General features: G+C 30.8%; 1 long non-coding RNA gene across 2 annotated transcripts; it reads right to left on the bottom strand.

Moving 5' to 3' along the window:
- Positions 1-3,950: 3,950 nt before the first annotated feature.
- LOC107911394 (uncharacterized) lies at positions 3,951-5,884 on the bottom strand. 2 transcript variants are annotated; one of them, XR_001687867.2, is made up of 3 exons: positions 5,739-5,884; positions 5,499-5,605; positions 3,951-4,339 (listed from the first exon to the last, which is right to left on the bottom strand). It is a non-coding gene; the product is annotated as an uncharacterized lncRNA (long non-coding RNA). The 2 variants fall into 2 exon arrangements; XR_001687868.2 differs by having other exon boundaries at positions 5,499-5,565.
- Between the last annotated feature and the right edge of the window lie 3,117 nt (positions 5,885-9,001).

Here is a 9,001-nt window from a genome sequence, read left to right as displayed (position 1 = left end):
ATGTTAGAAAGTATTCTAATTTTTTCTCATTTTCCTTTTATGTTTTAAAAAAAAATCTTTATGGTTCTTCTATTTTTTTTCATTATGGTCATCATCAATAAGTTCTATTTCTACTAATTCGTTATCAAGTTTAAAGTCTGAATTAATACTTTTAGCTAACGCAAGACATTCTGTAGAAATAGAATGCCTGTGATTATAGTCTGAAAATCTTATACTTATATTTCCTACTAAGTCTTGAAATATTTCTTTTTCCTGTGGAGTTAGTCTGGTTTTTTGCTCTTCAAATAGTTTATTAAGGTTCCAATTTATTTCTGGCTAGCAGTTGTGCTGAAAATTTTGGTGGTTTTATAAATCTTACTCCTTTAGAGGCTAGAACTTGTATAACATCTTTTATTTCGCATTTATAATTTATCTTAGTGTTCTGCGTAGCTTTTCCGATAAATCCAAGGGTTATTATAATATTTTCTCTATTTATCATGACGAATCCTGATGATATTATACCTAGTTTTATATTGTGAATATCCCTTGTTCTCAGTGCGCAATAAAATAGTCCTCTATTATTATTCATATCAACAGCCATAAAGCTTATAACCTTTTTCTGTTTATCTTCTATTGATGTTGATTATAACATGAGCTCCCAAATCTAATGCTGTCATCCCTTTTATTCCTACAACTATTAATCCCAAATGAGTATAATTCATTTTAGTTTCTTGGAGTATTTTACAAGATTCTTTTTGTCGTAACCACTTTTTAAGTTTAAAAAAATGGGGATCGATTTTTAAAAATGAAAATTGGGAGTCGTCACCGATCTTTTATTGAGATGTGATCGGCTCACCTTGAAAACGATTTTGGGTCTGCGAATTTTTGAGAAAACAGGTTCGGAAGTCGGTTACGCACGAGGAAGGGTTAGCACCCTCGTGACGCCCAAAATTGGTACCGAATTGATCGTTCAATGTTTTAATGTCGAAATTTTGAAAAAATTTTAAATACAATCCTTTCCTTTTTTATTTATATTAATTTTATAAAAGATGCTTGGATAAATCGATATGAATGCTAAAGACCATCTCATCTCAGAGTAATAAAATGTCATACCCAATACATTAGGACACGACATTTTTAGTCCTCGAGAACGAGCTTGTCTTTTGATTTTCAAAATTCTTGAGGTTGAAAAGGGATATTCAATTGCTTGAAGTCGGATGAAAAATTGAAACCCAATGCGTTAGGGCACAATTCCTCAAAATTCCTAGCATTGAACACAACCCTTATTTTTTTAAAACCTCATTTCGAGAAAGTGACATCACATCCAATACATTAGGACACGTCGTATCAAATTCCCAAGAATGAGTTTTTTGTTTTGATTGAGGCATATCCTCGATTATTTAGATTCAACGAGGTGAATTGGAACCCAATACGTTAGGGCTCAATCCTTTCGAAGATCCTAAATGTCGAGTATTGCATTACTTTTGAAAACTTTTGTAAAAAAGGGCTTTAATGCTTTAATGAAATTCAATATTTAGATTAAAACGATGGGATGTTAACATACAACACTCAACTATAATTAATGAGCTAAAGTATATACCAAACAATCATCAAAAACAACAAACACTAATAAATAACATAATACATATGTGGGCAATAATATCCATCACATATCGTGCGAACACAAATATCAACATTCAACAATTAAACGAATTAATCATCGATTTTGGAAGAAGAGCTAAGCGAAATAACATAAATAAAAAGTAACAAGTTTTCAAAACAAGTAAAATGAATGTAGAAGTATATCAAAAGATTAGAAATGAAAGTTATAGGAAATAATAATGTATAAATGAATTTTCAAATAAATGTCACATGGAAAGAACACTACACCAGAATAGGCCTTTAGCGGCACTTTTAGCGGCGTTTGGAACAAAAACGCCACAAAAAATCGAGCATTAGCGGCGATTTAGTCAAAGCGCCGCTAAAGGTAGACCATCAGCGGCGATTTCCAAGAAGCGCCGCCAAAAATAGGAATTAGCGGCGTTTTATATAAAGCGCCACAAAAAACCTAAGACCATTGCGATTTTTAAACCTTTAGCGGCGTGTTTACTTTAGCGCCGCTAATTCTCCGATCTTTAGTGGCGTTTTTATCTGAGCGCCACTAATGTTCTGGCCTTTAGCGGCGTTTTTGTCTAAGCGCCGCTAATGCTCGTATCATTAGTGGCGTTATTGTCTGAGCGCCACTAATTCTCTGTTCTTTAGCGGCGTTTTTTTCTAAGCGCCGCTAAAGTTCGTGTTTTCAGTGGCGTTTTTATCTGAGCGCCACTAGTACTCTGGCATTTAGCGGCGTTTTATATGTAAGCGCCGCTAATGCTACCTTTAGCGGTGTTTTTCCGAAGCGCCGCTAATAGTAACAAAAATCTTATAAGTTGAAATAATTAATATTTTGTTCTATTTATTATATAGTCGTGGTACAATTTACATATAAATTATAATTAACAAATAATATTGATTAATACAAAAGTTTTTATTAAATAGAAGTCGTATATATATATAACAGCTAACTATTTATTACTAATTTTCAATCATAGTTGATTTAAACTACTTTACGAGAGAAAATATATTAAATTATGAATAAAATAAAATATAATAAAACTTAAATTTTTGTATTGCAAAGAATAAATTAAAAATAGAATTTACTTTTATAAGAGTAATAAATTTTGGTAGTACTCATGTTCGACTAAATAAATGAAAGGAATTATAAAACACCAATTTATACAAAATATATTTTAACAATTAATTATTGTTTAATCGATTTTGACTATATTTTATGATTATATATTAAATATTTATGGAATTTTTTTTATGGACGATATTTTAAGGAGGACTGGCACGTTTGGTTCGCTGTATTGGATTAGAGGTGTATTGGATTAGAGGTGTAATGGATTAGAGGTGTATTGGATTAGAGGTGTAATAGCAAATCAACTGTTTGGTTGAATGTAATGGAATAGAGGCGTAATAGTAATCTTGTGTTTGGTTGAATGGAATAGATGTGTAATAGCATAATGGAAAAAAACTAAAATGACTAGAATACCCTTACCATAAATTTGTTTTGGTAAATGATTATTGTTATTGTTATTTAAATTTTAATAAGATTATTAATATCAATAATAAATAATTTAATCATATTTAAACATAATTATTATTAAATATATTATAATTAAAATATATAATTTAATAAAATTCTTAATAATCAATATTCTTATATGAATTTACTCAAATCATAATATATGATACTATAAAATATAAATTAACATAATTATTATTAAATATATTATCATTAAAATATATAATTTAATAATATTATTAATAATCAATATTCTTATATGAATTTACTCAAATCATAATATATGATACTATAAAATATAATTTAACATAATTATTATTAAATATAATTTAATAAAAATATATAATTTAATAAAATTCTTAATATTAAATATTCTTATATGAATTTAATAAAATCATAATATATAATACTATATAATATAATTTAAAATAATTATTATTAAATATAATTTAATAAAAATATATAATTTAATAAAATTCTTAATATTAAATATTCTTATATGAATTTAATAAAATCATAATATATAATACTATATAATATAGATTAATAATGTAGATACTTGCTAAGAAAACATGGATTAAACAAATGTCAAGCATAGGCTTCTTCCAAAAAAATTTTTCTATGAACAATCATATAGGCATAAAGCAACCATGGTAAACTATATAAAAAAAAGATCTATATGTTATCAAGCAGCAAATCTGTGTTTGTAACTTCTAATATATAAGTTCTGCATGCATATTCAAGAAAAACAACTAGTATACAAATCACTTACCATACAAAAGTTAAACTATAAAGCAGTAAACAGAGTGACATTAAAGTGAACTTGAAATAACCAACACTGACTCATAAAACAGATTCTTAAGCCTTAGCAACAGCTTTCTAGTGACATTTACATGCAATCGCAGGCTTTGAGAAATGATGTAGACTAGGGTCATTTTCTCATTTACAAACATTATGGACAAACATTGCAAGTATTGACAGGTTTTCTATCCACCCTTTATTTCATCAAAAACATTGCAAGTATCTCTTCATCAGTCGAGTACAAATTATCAAAATCTGACTCGAACTCTTCATCATCCACATTGTCTCGTGGTTGCACCTCCAATTCATCCATCAATTCATCATCGGTCTCCTCATGCTTCCCAGCTAACTTTCTACGCAAAATGGCCTCAAGAACTGAAGGGAGTGCCTCTTCATCCCCTTCAAAGTACTTCTTGATTCGGGTTTTCAGCTCTGGCACCAAATAACTAAGTTAAACAACATAACAAAAAAACAAACTATCATGATTTATCCAAACAAATATATACATATATCATGATTTAGTTTCCCTTCCTTTCTCAACAACCAAACAAATAATTTCCAAATAAAAAAAAGTAAATTCCAGCAAAGAAGAAGCAAAGATTAAAAAAAGTAATTTCATCTTATTCAACTCTTGGAAGAAATCATATAAAATTTAGTTTTAGCCTTAAGTTCTACACCAGTAGCATCAGTTGACACATTATACACATAGGCAAATTCAAAATACTAAGAAAGAGCTAAACATTGTAGTAACCGATTAACTTTCTGATATATTAATGAGTCATCCATTTCAACATCACCAACTACACATATAAATAAGAGTACCATAGAGTCGCATTTGCAAGCTATGCTACTCGTACTCGAGTATGTTCAGTTTTTTAAGTTTTTTGAGACATCTTCAAACTCGTATCCGGAGATATACCAAAAAAAGGCCAGCCATGAATACTTCAGGAAAAGAAATAAAAGTTGCAAGTCTAGAATTCCAAGCAACTACTGTTCTAGATGAAAAGGGCATATCAAAGCTCCTTTTCAAAAGCATAGGCAATTTTCCAACTGATGACAGCAAACTAATTCTAGAATAAGAGCTAAACTATATACATATATAACTCAAATATATGTGCTACAATGAAAAACAATCGGCTTCATCACCTTTCTTAACATGGTCTACTGTGTTATTAATTTTATGAATTTAAGCAATGAGAAATGCTACCAGAGACACCGATCACCTCTCCTTAGGTAATGCCAATTTTTTATCTTTAGCTACAACATTCGGAGCAAACAGCAACAGATATGAACATCATATTTGAAATGAATGGATGGTCCACTGGAAGGCAAGTTATAATAGTAGTCCTATGTCCTACCAACTGTATTGATGCAAGTAATATCAATGCTATTAACTAATTTAAGGGAGGCATCCAACAACAGAAGGCGAAGTTGGTCCATCCAAAGAAAAGACAAAAAGAAGCTGGAGTCCAAACACCATAGTTGAAGCGGGAAAATCATCTAAACAAAAGGCTTTGCATGTCTAGAACCAGAATGCAGGCATATTATAGCCTTGTGACAAGTATTATAACAAAAAAAATAATAGCCAAACCTCTTGTCCAGCACCAGTTGAAATGATTGAAGTCGGTGAGAAATCTTCCAATTCAGCAGCCTTTTCTCTTGCAAGAGCAACAACACTTTCAGGAAAATTGGCAAATTCTACCACATGAATACCAAAACTTTCAGGATAAACAGGTATATTTCAGAAGCTATAAATCATGAATAAAGCCTTAGTGCAACACATAAAGCAAATAACCTATCAAATAATTACAGTTCTTCATAGCTTGCAGACCTTAGCAGCAATAAGTCCACTGATTTGAGCCATATCACAAAGCAAAACAGCACCACACTTATCCGCAATCTGTCGAAACCTTCCGTAATCCCATTCCCTCGAATACGAACTACCACCACAAATCAATATCTTAGGCCTAAAATCAAGCGCCCTTTATTCCAACTTCTCATAATTTATATACCCAGTTTGTGGATTCACTTTATATGGCAAACTCTCAAAGAAAATTGAAGCAGAAGATACTTTTCTACCATGTGGGGTATAATACCCATGACTGGTATTCCCTCCTGATGGAGTATCCAATCCCATGATCCTATCTCCGGGAAATAGTAACCCAGTATAAATTGCGACGAAGATGAAACTAACCCTAAAGAGAGCGTTGATGAAGTGTCAGCCGATTGAGATAACAAATCCATGGAACAAAAGCTTGCATTCAAACAAAACCCAAACGAAAAAACGAATAAATGAGAGAAAAATTAAAACAGAGAAAACCGAAGACAATGTTGAAGCAAAGATTCATACCTGAAATCGGCCTTCGATGAAAAAATGTTGAGGATTTGTTATGAAAGCAGAAGAAATGAGGATAGATCTGCAATGCCGATGGAAGAAGAAGCAGAAATCTATGAGGGCAGAAAAAGGAAACGAAAATAAGAAATGGGGTAAGGATTCTCTAATCGGCGCTAGATGGGGGGAATAGCTATTACGGGACCGGGTGTATTAGGGAAGGAACAGATTTGGGACGTAATGGTAATACAACCAACCAAACAACAGATTAAATGGGGATTAAGTGGGGCCCATCGATTAGGGGTGTATTGGCATAGCCAATACACCCAACCAAACATGCTGTTAAGGTTTGGGATTTAAGGTTAATTTAGGGGTTGGAGGTTTAGGGGTTTGAGATTTAGGGTTTCAACGGTCATGTTAAGGTTTAATTTAGATTAATATTAGTTTTTGATTATTTTTTATGGTAAATATATATGTTCTTATATATTTGTAAATATAGATCCAGAATAAATTTAATATATTGAATATTAATATAATAGGTAGATCATCATGATGGATTTATGCATGTCTATTGATTGGTTAATTTGAGACTTGTTAAATGATACAATATCTTGTATATTTAAAAACATTTATAACCCTAACCATTTGATTTTTTTGATATATATGTCTATAGCAATAGCAAATGCAAAAATATCGATACTTAAGTTCAAAAATGGTAAAACTTATTTTAGATCAATCCAAACGAAAATTATTGTCATAAAGATAATTTGCTACGTACCATATTTCAATGGTCAGGGGGTTTAGACGGTCATGATAGGGTTTCTTAATAAGAGGTTAATATTAGATTGATTAATTTTTACGGTAAATATATTTATGTTCTTATATATTTGTAAAATAAATCCAGTTAGATGAAATTTAATATATTGAAGTTTAGTATATAGTTTATATTATAATATATATATATAAAATAGCCATTAGCGGCGTTTTAGTCAAAAACGCCACAAATATTACAATATACAGCGTCGTTCCGTGAATTAGGGAATCAGATTCTATTGTGGCATTTTATAGGGAAGCGCCGCTAATATTCTTGAAACTGTGTCAGAATGGCGTCGTTTCAGTTGAATTAGGGAATCAGATTCTATTGTGGCGTTTTATATTAGTGGCGTTTTAAGGGAAAACGCCGCAAATATGTCTACAATTTTGTGAAAACGTCACCGTTTCTTTCTGTAATTGAAAATTTAGTGGCGTTTTTTCCCGTAGCGCCGCAAAAGGCATGCAATAGCGGCGTTTTTACCCAAAACGCCGCAAATGTGACCTATAATTAATTTAAACGGCGCCGTTTCTTTAAAGACCATTTAACCCGTGTCCTCATCCTTTACGAACTTATTATTGAAAAAAATGCATTTTCTATACCAAATTTTATAATAAAAAATTGTTTTTTATTAACTTAGAGACAAAATTTGTTGTACCAAGTTTATTATAACAAATTTCATCCATTTGTTAAGAGGACATTCGAAGCTTCATACGAAAATTTGTCATAAAGATAATATTGCTTCCTTATTTCAACTTTATACAATATTTTTAACTATATGTATAAGTTATTATATTTTAATAGATTTTCACTATATTTTTTTTATTAAAGAATATTTAGGGAATATTTTGGTCGATGCATGGTATTCTAAGGAGTACGGGCCGGTATATATGAATTTAAGGTTTGGTATTTATGGTTTAGGGTTTAGGGGCTATGTTATGCTTTAGGGGTTACAGACGTAAATTTAGGGGTTAAGGATAGGGTTAATTAGGGTTTAGGGTTTAGTGAGGGTTACAGATGTTTTAGGGGTTTGGCTGGGGTTTAGGGTTTCTTAATAGGTTAATATTAGATTGATTAATTTTTGAGGTAAATATATATGTTCTTATATATTTGTAAAATATATATCCAGAATAAATTTAATATTAAGATAAGTTTTGAGTATAATAGGTAGGTGATCACTTTATGCATGTACGTAGCTACATAAATTGAATGGTTAATATGAAGATTACAAGGTTAATTAATAATTTGAGACTTGTTAAATGATACAATATAACTAATAATAGTTACAACTGGCAAAACATTTAACCCAAATTAACGTCCATTTGATATATTTTTACTTATATATGGATATATATGAATATATATGGATATATATAGTTATTAATTATTTAATTTGTAAATATAGGACCAAAATAAAATTGGTATAAATAAATAAACAAATAAATAAGTTAGTAATTATTTATTTGTTAAATAAACAAAAAGAAAATGAGAGTTTTAGCGGCGTTTCTATATAAAAACGCCGCAAAAGGTATCATTTACCGGCGTTTTAGTAAAAAACGCCACAATTATTGCAATATACGGCATCGTTCCGTGAATTAGGGAATCAGATTCTGTTGTGGCGTTTTATAGGGAAGTGCCGCAAAACTTACATAACTTAACTTAAACGGCGCCGTTTCGTCAGCGGACAAATTCACTTACATCAACCCTTAACAAAATTCACTTACATCTCTGCCTCCGTCCTCCAGTTACAGCAACCCTTAACAAAATTGCAGAGATTAGGTTTCGAAATTTTCTAAGTGTCGAAATTACAGAAAGAAGTGTGTAAAAACTTATCACGAAAAATAGAAAGGGAAGAAAGGTGGTCGGAGTCAATCTTGAAAGACGGTGGGCACAGCTGCGAGATTTGTCGATTGAATAGGTAAGCCGTTTCTGTTATTTTTCGATTAAATTT

The sequence above is a fragment of the Gossypium hirsutum genome, chromosome D11 (assembly GCF_007990345.1).
Source record: "Gossypium hirsutum isolate 1008001.06 chromosome D11, Gossypium_hirsutum_v2.1, whole genome shotgun sequence".
NCBI classification, from domain to species: domain Eukaryota; kingdom Viridiplantae; phylum Streptophyta; class Magnoliopsida; order Malvales; family Malvaceae; genus Gossypium; species Gossypium hirsutum.
This window is presented reverse-complemented; position numbering and strand designations above follow the sequence as displayed.